The sequence below is a fragment of the Gorilla gorilla genome, chromosome 16 (genome assembly GCF_029281585.2).
Source record: "Gorilla gorilla gorilla isolate KB3781 chromosome 16, NHGRI_mGorGor1-v2.1_pri, whole genome shotgun sequence".
NCBI lineage: Eukaryota > Metazoa > Chordata > Mammalia > Primates > Hominidae > Gorilla > Gorilla gorilla.
In genome coordinates, this window is record NC_073240.2 from 68,404,445 (window position 1) to 68,419,456 (window position 15,012).

Here is a 15,012-nt window from a genome sequence, read left to right on the forward strand (position 1 = left end):
ATGCCCATTTCATGAAGTCTTTTATGCACAAAAGTGCACAAAATGAAGATAAAGTGCCTCTCTCCAGCCTGACAAAAGCCATTTCTTTGCAGAATGGTAGCTGCAGCGAAAGTAAATAAATGAATGGACAGCAATCACAGCCTAGTTGATGAAACTGTTCAATTAAAGCACAGGCATTTACATGGTGTAATTTCCCTAAATTGCCAATGAGCCCCTTTAGACACAACCAGTGTTCAAATTGATTTCAGCATTGATTTTGGCTGAAGCTGATAAATTTCTGCTTGTTAGTTAAAGTAATTTTGCAGAAGACTTTGTACTGCAGTATTGAAGTGTTCATTTAGCTGATAGTTAAAAGAGGAGTTATTTACAGAGGCCTCTACTGTTGTTCTGAGATGGGACAATTCCCCTATCATCTTTTACTTTTAATTTTTCAGGCTTCAGTATACCAATCAATAGGTGATTGAAACTGATTAAAACTTATCCAACCAGCTGCCTATGGCAGTTTAATTAGAAGCTGGATGATTCTTAAATTAAAGTTGTCTTATTTTCATTGCAAAGCCATCTTCCAGAAGAGTAAGGCAAGAACAGTGCAGAAAACTTAAAAGACTGGCTTTGCTAAGGTATCTTGCAAATGTTAAATCACTCAATAGCTATTCCTAAGACAATTCAAAAATGTATCAGAGAGTTTGCTTTTATGGAGATTAGAAGTAATAACATGCTTACTTGCCAGCCAAGGAATGTTTGTTTCATTCGGTCAGAGAGATTACCTATTGTATAATGATACATGTGAAAGACCAGCTGTTTGGGATATATCTATTATCTCATAAGCAAGATGAATGCTTGAGCTTAGTTTTAAACACTGTAATGCAAGATGAAACTAGCTATCATGATATCCTCTGCATCTGCCCCCTGGAAACCATCAGCTTTGAATTTATATTTTTATTCTGTTTTGAGGTCTTGATTAAAATAAATCTCCACTGAATGAAAAACAAATATTTTTATATAAGTTCATGTTGACTTGTCAACAGTATTGTGGGCAGGATTATAGAAGAGAGATTTTTGCTCCTCCTCAGCTCTCTAGGGAAGCTTCTCCATACTCATTTTATCTAGTGTGGACAATTTCTTGAGTTTTTAATGGAAACGGGTTAATATTTTTGTCATAGGGGACATATTACATCTGATATTATGGGGAAGAAGGGAAGAAATGGCTCACTTTTCAGAGGTGCATTTACTCTTTGACCCACTAGGGTACTATTTAGTGTTCTAGAAGAGGTAATTTAGTAAATTGTACCCCAGTGGCCTGAAAAAGTTAATGCAACTCTGAAAAGTGAGCCATTCAATCGATTTTCCCTATTGCTTTTAAAAAATCAACACTGACCATATCCAGAGAATGTTGAAGACAACTGAAATTAGAGGATCTAGAAGCAACCAGTTTATTTTCACACAAAGCTTGTTGGGACATGCACTGGATTTGGCTTCAGAGGACCCAGATCTACTTCCCACTCCAGTACTTACAGATAGGAATCGTGAAGCAGTCAGTAACCTCACCAAGCCTTGGTTTCCTTGTCTATAAAGTGATGATAATAATAATATTTACCTCACAAATTTTTGTGGAAATCAAATAGCTTTACTATATGTAAAATGTTTTATAAACTATAAAGCACAATAGAATATTAATTATTAGAATAAGGAGGTTTTCTGAAGTAGCCGTTTATGTATCTGATTTTGGAAAGTAATTTATTGTTAGTTTTCCCAGAAACTATGAGCAAAGATTAGATGGTTATCAAGTTGTTTCAAGAGAGAGTTTCCTAGCTAGTCGATCCTCAGGGTATTTCTATTTTCCCCCACATATATTGCCTAACAATTCCAGTTCTTTCATTCCTTCTCATCATTAGGCTTTATATCTCTTGCTTCTCTGTTTGCCCACTACATTATTTCAGAATCCTTGATCAAGAGATCAGAATGACTGTAGTTTCCTTGATCTCAGAGGTATTTAGACCATATATTAAAAGACATTACTCTAGTTGATGTGGAGAGTGTTAAAAGCTTGAATCAGGCCACATCAACTTGTGGAAGAAATATGGAGGTAGTGATGACCACATTAACTCTGAGGCAGGTATGGGAGTAAAAAGGGGTATATAGCCGGAGTAAACAGAAAGAAGAAATGGCAAATGTAGAGTTACAGTAGCTTTCTCTTATTGAAAATCTTTCTAATCTAGCGAAGTTCCCTATATCATACATTAGGTTGATTTATGAGCCCTATGTACAATCAGTTATCTTGAAATTAATATCTGTGACCTCATAACATATCTGACTTGAGACCTAAACAGTATGAGGGGCTCTGTTTTTTTTTCTTTCTTTCTTTCTGAGTCAGAGTTTTGCTCTTGTTGCCCAGGCTGGAGTGCAATGGTGTGATCTTGGCTCACTGTAACCTCTGCCTGCCTGGTTCAAGTGATTCTCCTGCCTCAGCCTCCCGAGTACCTGGGATTACAGGCACGTGCCACCACGCCCTGCTAATTTTTGTATTTTTAGTAGAGACAGGGTTTCGCCATGTTGGCCAGGCTAATCTCGAACTCCTGACCTCAGGTAATCTGCCCGCATCGGCCTCCCAAAGTGCTGGAATTATAGGTGTGAGCCACTGTGCCCGGCCTGTTTCTTAACCACAAATTATTTTGCAATCAGTAGTCAAGCATCTGTAATAGGTTTTTAGGCAGAAGGAAGGTTGGCAAAGACTGCTATTTGAACTAGTATAGTTTACATAAAAGCTTCTTTTTACAACTGCTGTTTACTTTGGATTTCCTGTTTTAACAGCTAGAGCCTGGCTAATGTGTTTATCTATTATGGAAGGCAACAACTGTCAGTGTTGATTTCCCTGAAACTATTTGAAGTATTTCTGTGGATGGCTACTTTAGTATGTGACAGAATACTAAAATTTCGAAGCTTGGCCATTAGTCCTAAACGTGTTAATAAAATCTACCTTCAAATAAACCTAAAAAGACCAAGCAATTAGAGGATTAAATTTTAATTTAAAAATTTAAATTTATTTAATTTAAAATTTAAAAATTATATTTTTCATTAGCTGAACCACAGCTGGTTTACATTTAGTTACTGAAACCATATCATTGCATTAAAAGGTGACATCTAGAGGGTTTTAAAATTAATCTCACGAGGTACTAAAAGATTTTTGTTTGTGTCAGTATTTGTGTACTCATGAGCTTTATACAGCAGAGAAGCATTCTGCTTGTTTTGTATTGGCTTCAGAGTTGTTCAGCCTTATAATCTTTTGGGAAAATGTAATACAATCAACTCTCAGATTCCTTGTTTTAAGTAGGAGACTTATAGTCTCATGTGGGTATCTCCTAATAGTTTAACCCCCTCGATTTCTACCATCTTCTTTCTTTTTGTTTTAGTTTTCCTTTATGCCAATGCTATAAAGTCTTTGAAATGGAAACTTCTAAGTTGAGGAAAGACTTGTATCTTGTTATTCTAAATTTACATAAAAGCAGGGGCTTTTTTGGTTAATAAATAAAATGTCACACAAAGAGCAAAGAAGCATCATCTGTAAGAATAGAAGCATCATCAGTAAGTATAGAAACTGATGATCCTACAGTATATTAGCTTTAACCAATGCCATGTTTTAATAAGGAAGTAGATTTAATAATTGAACCTGAGTGTGACCAACTCTTAACTTTCTGTGCCAATGAGGAGAATTAAGAATTGCGTTTTAGACAATGATTTATTTGTCTTGTCTTGATCAAACTTTTTCATAATGAATCAGATCTCAGAGAGCTTTCTTTTCCTTTGTCTTTTTACCTCTGCCGTTTCTTTGATGGACGTCCTATAAATCCCTAGGGCATTCAGAGAATAGAGAATCAGGGAATACAGGATATCTCACAAGCTGTGAAATCTTTGCATGGAAAACAAAGAACTGATGTTATTATTTGAGAGAGTGAACTATCTCTGCAAAGAGCTAATAACAAATACATTTGTAACTTTTATTTATTTTAAAACAGCCTTTGTTCACCGTTTTTCTTGTCTTCTACCTGTTCTCTAAGAGACACAGGGAGCAAAATAACCATCACTTTCTTTCTTGCTTACCTAGAATAAGACCATCTCTTTTTAATTACTGGTTATTTCTTGAGCCAAATCCTAACCATTGCTTTCACTATTTTGGTGACTGGATTATTTTCTTAGGTTTCCTATCCATTTGGAGAACCTTTCAACAATTGATAACACTCTATAAATAATTCACAAAGTAATTGTGTCCCTCTTTTCACTAACCTTCTTTGAAGTATGTTATGTGAGAAGTAGAATTTAAGTCAGTGGCATTTAGTTCATGTGGTTAATGAAGGAAGTGCCCTGTGTCCTTCATAGAACAGTGGCAATACTATCATTTCAGTGTCCCTGTGTTGCCATTGTGAATAAAAGTCATTATACATGCAATTACGCTCCAGGTCTTTTCTCCAAGAGGCAAAAAAGGGGTATTTCCATGCTCATTTTGATAACTATTTTGCTAATAAATTGACATTTATGACATAGGATATTGTCAGTTGTGCTGAAATCTGAAATATTTATAGTAAGATTATAGGCCAGCCTCCCCCATTCTTTAATTATATCCTACCTCACAATCACTAGGAAAGCACATATGCTCCCTATTATAAATTCTTTCTGCTCATAATTTAAAATAATTTGATTGGAATATGTTTAGAAATTAATATGCAGAATAGTACCATAGAAAATAGATGCCTACTTTAATTGTATGAGATTGTACCAGCTTTATCAGAAAATGTATGATCAGCTCTAGGTTATTTATTTTGTGAACAAGAGTCAGCTGGGATGATTCATATTTTTTGGTTCTTCTAGAATTTGAAATTCTAGGCATAAATAATTTTAGTAAACATGGTAAAATCCAGATGCAGTTGATCTTATGCATGGCATATATTTGTGTGGGAGTCCAGATGTTGGAATGTGAACACAGGTTGTTTCTCCCTTCTGTCTTGTGTGGACTTTTTAACATGTTATTTTCACATATTTATTTTCCTTACTTTTATTTATTTTTTGATACAGGGCCTCACTCTGTCACCTAGGCTGGAGTGCAGTGATACGATCATGGCTTACTGTAGCATCAACCTCCCAGGCTCAAGTGATCCTCTCACCTCACGTCCCAAGTAGCTGGGACCACAGGCATGTGCCACCATGCCCAGCTAATTTTTTTAAATTTTTTGTTGAGATGAGGTATCATCTATGTTGCCCAGGCTGGTCTTGAACTCTTGGACTCAAGCAGTCCTCCCACCTCAGCCTCCCAAAGTGTTGGGATTACAGGTGTGAGCCACTGTGCCCTGCCTATTTTCCCCTTACCTTTAAAGATTATTCTAGAAATTCATTTTATTCTTTGTAACGATGTATCTTTTAATAAATTCGCATTAACAGTTTAGATGAAGGTGAGCACACCTCTAACCTTTTATGTATTGTACTAGACTCATCTTTAACATTTCAAGGAGTAAATAATATAATCAGTTGGATTTATCCCTAAGTATTGCTTTTGAAATCAGTCACATGTTTTCTGAACACTTTGTGCAAAGTACTTCACTTGGCAGTGGGGGAGATATAACATCAACTTTCATGGCCTCAGGGACCCCATTCTTTGGGGTCTGTTGTTAGCTTACTGTTTGTACCTTCTCATCTCCTTTACTGTTTTCTTCTCATCTTTCTGACCTCTGAATTTAGAGAGCCTCAGTTCCAGTCCTTACACCTCTTCTCTGTTTAATTCACTTCCCAAGTGAGCATGTGTAGTTCCATGGCTTTACATATCATCTGTATGCTGAGGAAGTCCAAATGTATGTCTGTAGCCCTGGCCTGTGTCCTGAACTTCAGACTCATATCTGATTACCAGTTGGATGTCCTCTAGGCATTTCAAAATTATCTAAAACTGAGCTCTTTATTTCTTTGGAAACCTGCTTCATTTACAGCTTCTCCCATCTCCGTAATTGGAAACTCTATTCTATAGGATGCTAAGGACAAAAACTTTGCAGTCTTTCTTCATCCTTCTTTTTCTCTCAGATTATGTATACCTTTACCCACAAATCTTGTGGGTTCTTCCTCAAAAATATTTCAAGAAGCTGACCACCTTTCATCACTCTTTTCTTGCTACCCTATTCAAAACCACTATTACTGCTTGCTAGGATTTTATTGCAAAAGCCTCCCAACTAGCCTCCCAGTTTCTATCCTTGCTTTCCTGTAATGTGTTCTCTTCACTCAGCAGCCAAAGTGATCTTTCTAAAATATTAGGTCTCCCCCTTTGCTCATGACCTCTTATATCACTTGGAATAAAAGTCAGAGTCCTCACCATGGCCTAAATGGTGCTACACAGTCTGTTTTCCTTACCTCTCTGACCTCATCTCCCCCAGCTAGCCCTCTTGCTTATTCTACTTCTGCATACATGTCAAGCACACATTTCCACCTTGGGCTTTTGAACTTGCTGTTTCCTCTACCTGGAATCCCCTTCCCCTAGATGTCCGAATGGTGTGCCCCCATACTGTTCACATGTAACCTGAAAAGAGAGGCATTTCCTGACTTCCTCCCTAACCCTAATATCAAATAGCATGTCCCTAATGTTGATCAGTCTCTATATCCTTACCTTTATTTTTTTCAATGCACTTACCCCCACCTCACATATTGTATATTTATTTGATTATTGTCAGTCAGCCCCTATTAGAAGGTAAACTTCACAAGGGCAGGGACTTGGTCTCATTTGTTCTCTGCTGTATCCACACTGCCTAGCTTATTGCCTGGCAATCAGAGACATGCATTAAGTATTAAATATAAAAAAAGGATCTAGGAGGAGAATATATCATATACTGTGGAAGAGGTCAAGCATATAGTAATAAACAAAATGGACCTTGACCTTCCCCTTGAAACTTATAATAAAGTAGAACATAACATAGACCCTATATTAAGAATTTACAGCATAGTTAGGTAATTAGAGTCTGCAATATAGTTAAATAAAGTTAACACCATTCCTGTAATCCCAGCACTTTGGGAGGCCAAGGCAGGAGGATCACTTGAGGCCAGGAGTTCAAGACCAGCCTGGGCAACATAGTGAGAACCTTGTTCTACAAAAAATAAAAATAAAAATTAGCCAGCCATGGCGGTACTCTCCTGTAGTCTCAACTACTCAGGAGGCTGAGGCAGGAGGATCGTTTGAGGCCAGGAGTTCAAGACCAGCCTGGGCAACATAGTGAGACTTCCGTTCTGCAAAAAATAGAAGTAAAATTCAGCTAGGCATGGTGGTTCACTCCTGTAGACTCAACTACTCAGGAAGCTGAAGCAGGAGGATCACTTGAGCCCAAGAGTTCAAGTCTGCATCGAGCTATGATTGTGACACTGTACTCCAGCCTGAGTGATAGAGTAAGACCCTGTTGCTTAAAAAAAATACACTAGTAGGCCATGCGCAGCGGCTCACGCCTGTAATCCCGCACTTTGGGAGGTTGAGGCGGGTAGATCACCTGAGGTCAGGAGTTCGAGACCAGCTTGACCAACATGGTCAAATGCCATCTCTACTAAAAATACAAAAATTAGCCAGGTGTGATGGTGGGCACCTGTAGACCCAGCTATTCGGGAGGCTGAGGCAGGAGAATCGCTTGAACCTGGGAGGCAGAGGTTTCATTGAGCCGAGACTGCACCACTGCACTCTAGCCTGGGTGACAGAGCGAGACTCTGTCTCAGAACAGAAACGAAAACAAAAAACCACTACTGATAAAGTATATACCTGTGAATTTAAATAACTGTTGAAGAGAAATAGTAATTTATAACACGAACATATAAGGCAATAGAGTAGTTGATGCCAATAGATAAATGAAACCACAGGGTAGGAAATCTAGTAGGTAGGGAAGTAAGTAGAAATAAAAGAATGGAATCCAATTGAATTCAGGAAGGAATAACATGAAAGAAGAAATGGTGACCATTTAAGTAAATCTGACTGTATAAGACAACGATAGTAATAATTCAAAATGAAGTTAAAAAGACTGGAGAAAATAATATGTTAAGATGAGAAGGGCTTGATTGAAGTTAAAACATTCTAAGATTTTTATATTGTTTAGGAGAAGGATATAGATAACAATTAACTTTATGTTTTGTTAAGTCAGGTATGATTGTTAAAAATTATATGGGTAACTAAAACAGTGAATAGAATGTGTAACTTCAAAACAAATAGATGGAATAAAGGGAGAATAATTCAGTATAATAGAGGAAGAGAAGTCGATAGGTGTAAAGTAAATGAATTAGGTGGTAGAAATAAATCCAAATATATCAATAATTACAAAAAATATAAGTAGAGTAATATTAGCAGCTAATAGATTAGGTTGCATTTTTAAAAATACAGCTATGTGCTATTTTAGACTGTATTGGGAGAAATTTCTAAAATACCAAGACACAGCAAAATTGAAAGGAAAAGGGTAGGAGAAGATACCTGGCAAAAACTAATCAAAAGAATGCTGCTACTGTGGTTATATTAACATAAGACAAAATAGACTTTAAGGCAAAAAATATTACTAGAGAAATGTTATGAAAATATAAATATTTACAACTGAACCACAAATACCATGTATTAATATGAAAACTCCTGAGATGCACCAAAGTAATTCTTAAAGGATAGGTTTATATACACACCTTAGTAAAGAATAACTGGGTATGATATGCTTAGAATCTAACTCAAGAAAATCAAGAAGGTGGGACAGGGAATAAACCCAAAGAAAGTGGAAGGAAAGAAATACTAAAGAACAAAAGTTTGAAAAAAAAAAAAAAAAAGAACAAAAGTTAATTAAGTGAAAATTCAAGAAACAATTCAACAAAACCAAAAGCTGGTTCTTTGGAAAAACTTAATAAAATATAGCAGTGAGAAGCAGAAATAACAAAATTAGGAATAAAAAGGGAACATAATTCTAGACATAACAGTGATTTTAAAAATAATAGGATCCAATGAATAACTTTATGACAATAAATTTGAAAACACAAAATGGCCAGTTTCTTAGAAAAACTTAATGAAATTGTCTTAAAAATAAAAACCAAAATAGACCTAGAGCAATTAAATGATTGTAAAATGTGCCTGATGTAGTTTTAGGCACTGGAAATAATAGCAGTGAACAAAAAAAAACGAAAGTGTGTGTTTTCATGGAGCTTCCTTTGTTGTGGAGGGAGACATAATAAATTAATAAATTTTATCAGGTGTTGCTAACTCTGTGAAGAATAAAGAAAGTGGCCGGGGGTGTGGTGGCTTACGCCTGTAATCCCAGCATTTTGGGAGGCCAAGGTGGGTGGATCACCTGAGATCAGGAGTTCGAGACCAGCCTGGACAACATGGTGAAACACCGCCTCTACTAAAAATACAAAAATTAGCCGGGCATGGTGGCACACACCTGTAATCCCTGCTACCCAGAGGTGGCAGTGAGCCGAGATCACACCACTGCACTCCAGCCTGGGCAACAGAGTGAGGCTCCATCTCAAAAAAAAAAAAAAAAAAGAAGATGAAGGGAGAATGTGCTGAAGGGAGAATGTGCTGTTTTATGTAGGAAAGTCAAAGAAACAATATAGGACCTGAAGAAAGCAATGGAGCAAGCCAGGTATATATTAGAGAAAGTGGCCCAGCCCTCAGGAATAGGTGCAAAGGCCCCGAGGCAGGGGCACGTTTGATGGAACAGAGTTGAGTATTGTGCATAAGGGAGACTGGAAGAAGCAGAGATCAGTGAGGTAACTAACCAGGGCCCAGATGATGAAATCCTTATAAAGACTTTTGATTCAGCAGTTAGAAATCTACCCATGAAATGGAGATGAGTATAATAACTTCTACTCATAAGATTATGAAGTTAATGAATTAAATGCATGTGGATTTTTTTTTTTTTTTTTGTAAAACACTATCCAGGTGATTTTTTTTTTCATCCAGAAGTAGTAATTTGTCAAACATTTATGAAGTGAGGAGCACCTACCATGGGCCAGGACATGTGCTAAGCATAAAGAATAGAAAGATGATTAAAACATGGCAGCGCTCACTGCCCAGTGCTGGGGACAGACACATAAATACTTTTCTGTAGTGTGCCAAGGGCAATAATAGAGCATGTAACATTTGAAGAGTAGGAGAAGCATCGAAGTTTAACTTTATAGCGTTTATAAGAAAGTGTATGGGCTGGGCGTGGTGGCTTACGCCTGTAATCCCAGCACTTTGGGAGGTCGAGGCGGGTGGATCATGAGGTCAGGAGATTGAGACCATCCTGGCTAACACAGTGAAAGCCCATCTCTACTAAAAACACAAAAACAAAATTAGCCGGGCATGGTGGTGGTCGCCTGTAGTCCCAGCTACTCGGGAGGCTGAGGCGGGAGTATGGCGTGAACCCGGGATTTGGAGCTTGCAGTGAGCCAAGATCATGCCACTGCACTTCAGCCTGGGCGACAGAGCGAGACTCCATCTCAAAAAAAAAGAAAGTATATTAAAGGGAGGTATATAGGTATTTTTAGGGTAGCTTATGCCTCATGTTTTCCTATTAGCCCAAGGAGAATGAAAACTTGGCCTTCTCATGATTGTTTAGTGACGTTTCTGCTGAGATTAACACCTGAATGGCGTACTTACCACACCTATCTGTAGTGTGAATAAACTTATAGTAGTGGGCAAGAGATAAACATGGTAAGAAATCTAGAAGTTGGAACATGGTATATCCATACCAGATGGCTCTTTTAATTGTCTCCAAAGTTGGTTCAACATGAAGTAATACTACGTGTTTAAGTTTTTCTTAACAATAAATGATATATTGCAAACTTTTGCCAGTTCTTTGTTGTTAAAGCTTTATTAGAGGGTCATTTGTAGAGCATATAGTCTAACTAGTACATAGAGACACTACTGCTCTTTAAGTCTGTTTTGGCAGCTTTCATTCTGAAATCACTCAGCCAGTTTGAAAACTTACTATCTTCTTTTTTTTTTTTTTAGACGGAGTTTTGCTCTTGTTGTCCAGGAGGCTAGAGTGCAATGGTGTGATCTCGGCTCATCGCAACCTCCACCTCCTGGGTTCAAATGATTCTCCTGTCTCAGCCTCCTGAGTAGCTGGGATTACAGGCACCCACCACCACGCTGGGCTAATTTTGTATTTTTAATAGAGACGGGGTTTCTCCATGTTGGTCAGGCTGGTCTCGAACTCCCAACCTCAGGTGATCCGCCCACCTGGGCCTCCCAAAGTGCTGGGATTACAGGCGTGAGCCACCGCCCCCGGTTACTTCCTACCTTCCTAACATTTAATTCATTAGTCTTATCTCGTTGGATCCTCACAACTCTATAAGGGAGAAACTGCTTTCCCTATTCCAGACTAGAGATAACTGAGACTTGGTGGGGCTTACTGACAGTCAGGTTCACATGTTTAAGACGTGGGAGAGCTAGGCCGGGCGCAGTGGCTCACACCTGTAATCCCAGCACTTTGGGAGGCCAAGGCAGGCTGATCACAAGGTCAGGAGATCGAGACCATCCTGGCTAACACAGTGAAACCCCGTCTCTACTAAAAATACAAAATATTAGCCGGGCGTGGTGGCGGATACCTGTAGTCTTACCTACTCGGGAGGCTGAGGCAGGAGAATGGTGTGAACCCGGGAAGTGGAGCTGGCAGTGAGCCGAGATCGTGCCACTGCACTCCAGCCTGGGCGACAGAGCAAGACTCCGTCTCAAAAAAAAAAAAAAAAAAAAAAAAAAGAAGTGGCACAGCTGGGATTTGAGCTGGCAGTGACTTCAGAGCCTGTCCCCTTTGCTCTTCTGCCTCCCAGGATAGATTGGCAGTGATTGCAGAATGCTTCCTTGCCTGGAGCAATTTGGATATAATGGTCCTTGGCCTGATTGAAATAGGTCAGTACCTTTGTAAGTTTTGAATTATATGTTTCCCTGCCCTACAATACAGGTAAAAAAATTAAACATCACGATCTCTTTGTGTGTGTGTGTGTGTGTGTGTGTGTGTGTGTGTGTGTGTGTGTTTGAGTGTGTTTGACGGAGTTTCGCTCTTGTTTCCCAGGCTGGAGTGCAGTGGTGCAATCTCAGCTCATTGCACCCTCTGCCTCCTGGGTTCAAGCAATTCTCCTGCCTCAGCCTCCCGAGTAGCTGGGATTACAGGCATCCGCCACCAGGCCTGGTTAATTTTTTGTATTTTTAGTAGAGATGGGGTTTCACTATGTTGGCCAGGCTGGTCTTGAACTCCTGACCTCAGGTGATCCACCTGGCTTGGCCTCCCAAAGTGCTGGGATTACAGGCACGAGCCACTGTGCCCAGCCAAACATCACCATCTATTTCCTTTAGGTCCTAAAATATGCATATTCTGTCGCGGCTCGTCTTGGCTTTGCCACTGACTGTGTGAGCTTGGATAAGTTATTTAACCTGGCTTTTGGGTGCTTCTGCTGTGAAAGAAGGGGATTAGGTTAAATAATTTTCTCTATTTTCTACTAGCTCAATAAATTATCTGGTTCTGTACCAAGATTACAAGTTAAGACCAACTTCTTTGTCTGGTCATCTATAACCTATTGTTACAAATGAAATAAGAAAGTATGGATAGTAAGTATTCGCTTGCACTGGGCTCTTTGTTATTTTAAATATTTGAAAAACTTACACCAGGCGACTAACTTTTGCCATGGTAAAGTGTATGTGTGTGTGCTCAATTTTAAGGGCTGACTGTTCCCAGAAGGCCTGTGCTGGTCACAAACAAAATGGAACACTCAAGGACCAAGCACTAAAAATATCTCATAAAAATGCTTCCTCCATGCAGTCATTGAATCAGGTAATTACTGTGGCAACAACAAACTAATTTGAAGTGTTAGCTGTTAATTAAAACATTGCAGAGGTGTATAGTTGTCTTTTGGTGTGAGCAGAGCCTCCATTCAAACTTCATTAATCACTTTACAATTAATGTGTTGAGGAAGGTCAAGACAATTGAGATGCAGTATCTGTTGAAAGTAAACAAATTCCTTTTCTCTAAGTAAATACCATTTGCAAAGTTAAGGGACACATTCGACTCATGCCTGGCATTGCCTTTGTCATCCAGTTCTCCTTGATGATTAAATGTTAAATTGGTACTGTCATTGCACTGTAAACCAAACCACATGGCATCTTTATTGCTCGAAATCGAACCCAAACTTCCACGGATGAATTAACGTGCATCATAATTAAATTATCAAGCCTCTCCTTTTAATTCACTTGGAAATAGGAGACCTTTCTTTTAGAAAAGAGATCAGCTTTCTTGACAAGCTAATTAAGTTGCCAAACTGTCCAGTATGGTATGTATATTAGACTATCTGCTAATCATTTTCTTATCACTGCTGCTGGTCTCAAACGTCCAGGTGTTGCTTATTCGAAGTAACAACACTGATCTTTTTACAACTTTTGAATCCTGTGTATATATTTAATTATTTGTCTTTATATTTCAGTTCTTGATTAGTGATTCTAATATATAATATTTTTAAAAGTTGGAATTGGAAGAATCTGTGATATGGAGGGGGAAAAATAATATATCACAAAGTCTTACGTATTATGTTACTTGTATTTACGTGGAATAAACTTACTAATTTCCTTTAAATCACATTTCAGGCCAAGTGCGGTGGCTCACACCTGTAGTAGTCTCAGCACTTTGGGAGGCCGAGGCTGGTAGATCACCTGAGGTCAGAAGTTTGAGACCAGCCTGGCCAACATGGTGAAACCTTGTCTCTACTAAAAATACAAAAAAAAATTAGCCAGGTGTGGTGGTGGGCTCCTGTAATCCCAGCTCCTTGGGAGGCTGAGGCAGGAGAATTGCTTGAACCTGGGTTTCGGAGGATGCAGTGAGCCGAGATTGTGCCACTGCACTCTAGTCTGGGCGACAGAGCAAGGCTCCATCTTAAACAAGCAAACAAACAAAAAACATAATATAGGGGATAGGGTTCCACTTATAAAATGTGTATCACTTTGTACAAAGTATAAAAAATTATTTTGCCGGCACAGTGGCTCACACCTGTAATCCCAGTGCTTTGGGAGGTCAAGGTGGGAGGATCGCTTGAGGCTTGGAGTTTGAGACCAACTTGGGCAACATGGCAAGACTTCATCTCTTAAAAACTTAAAAAAAATTAGCCAGGCATGGTGGTATACTCCTGTAGTACCAGCGGTTTGGGAGGCTGAGGTGGGAGGATCGCTTGAGCCCGGGAGTTCAAGGTCACAATGAACTAATAAGATCACAGCAGTGCACTCCAGCCTGGGAGACAGAATGAGACCTGTCTCTGAAGAAAATAATAATTGATTAAGTTTTATTATTATTTTCTATATCTTTGAGACAGAGTCTCGCTCTGTCACCCAGGCTGTAGTGGTGTGGTGAGATCATAGCTCACTGCAACCTGACCTCCTGGACTCAAGCGACCCTCTTGCCTCAGCCTCCCTGTAGTCCCTACAGGGGGACTGTAGAGGACTACAGGCACACACCACGATGCCAGGTAATTATTTTATTTTTTTTAAAAGACAGCGTCTCCCTACGTTGCCCAGGCTGGTCTTGATCTCCTGGGTTCAAGTGATCCTCCTGTGTTGGCTTCCCAAAGTGCTGAGATTACAGGAATGAGCCACTGTGCCCAACCTGATTAAAGTTCTATAAGTAGTATTTAGAAATAACCAATGAGGTTGTTATTTGAGAATGTCTTTAGACACTTTCAAAGGTTAAATAATTCTTTGGTAAAGTAAACAGTTGTCACCTGGTTTTTGTAATCTTGCTTTTTCTTTAAATGAAATATACTTGAATTTCTGTATAATTAATTGATATAATAAAAGTTAAGTTTACCTTCCATGACTGGCTTGACCTTTGTCCACTCAAGTAGGAAAAGCAAAATGAGTAAGTTCTTATAACACTCATATGTTTGGATAAGTATATACATATGCTTTATATATGTAGTTTCCTAGTCTTGCCTGAATTTGTAACATTTTACTTGTAAACGATATTACAAATACCTATATGCTCTTAATAACTAAATCATTTCTATAAGTCA

The 15,012-nt window shown here is 38.7% G+C and overlaps 1 protein-coding gene across 6 annotated transcripts in view; it reads left to right on the plus strand.

Moving 5' to 3' along the window:
• MAP2K5 (mitogen-activated protein kinase kinase 5) overlaps positions 1-15,012 on the plus strand; it is a 264,622-nt gene that overhangs the window by 69,447 nt on the left and 180,163 nt on the right. The window lies entirely within an intron of this gene.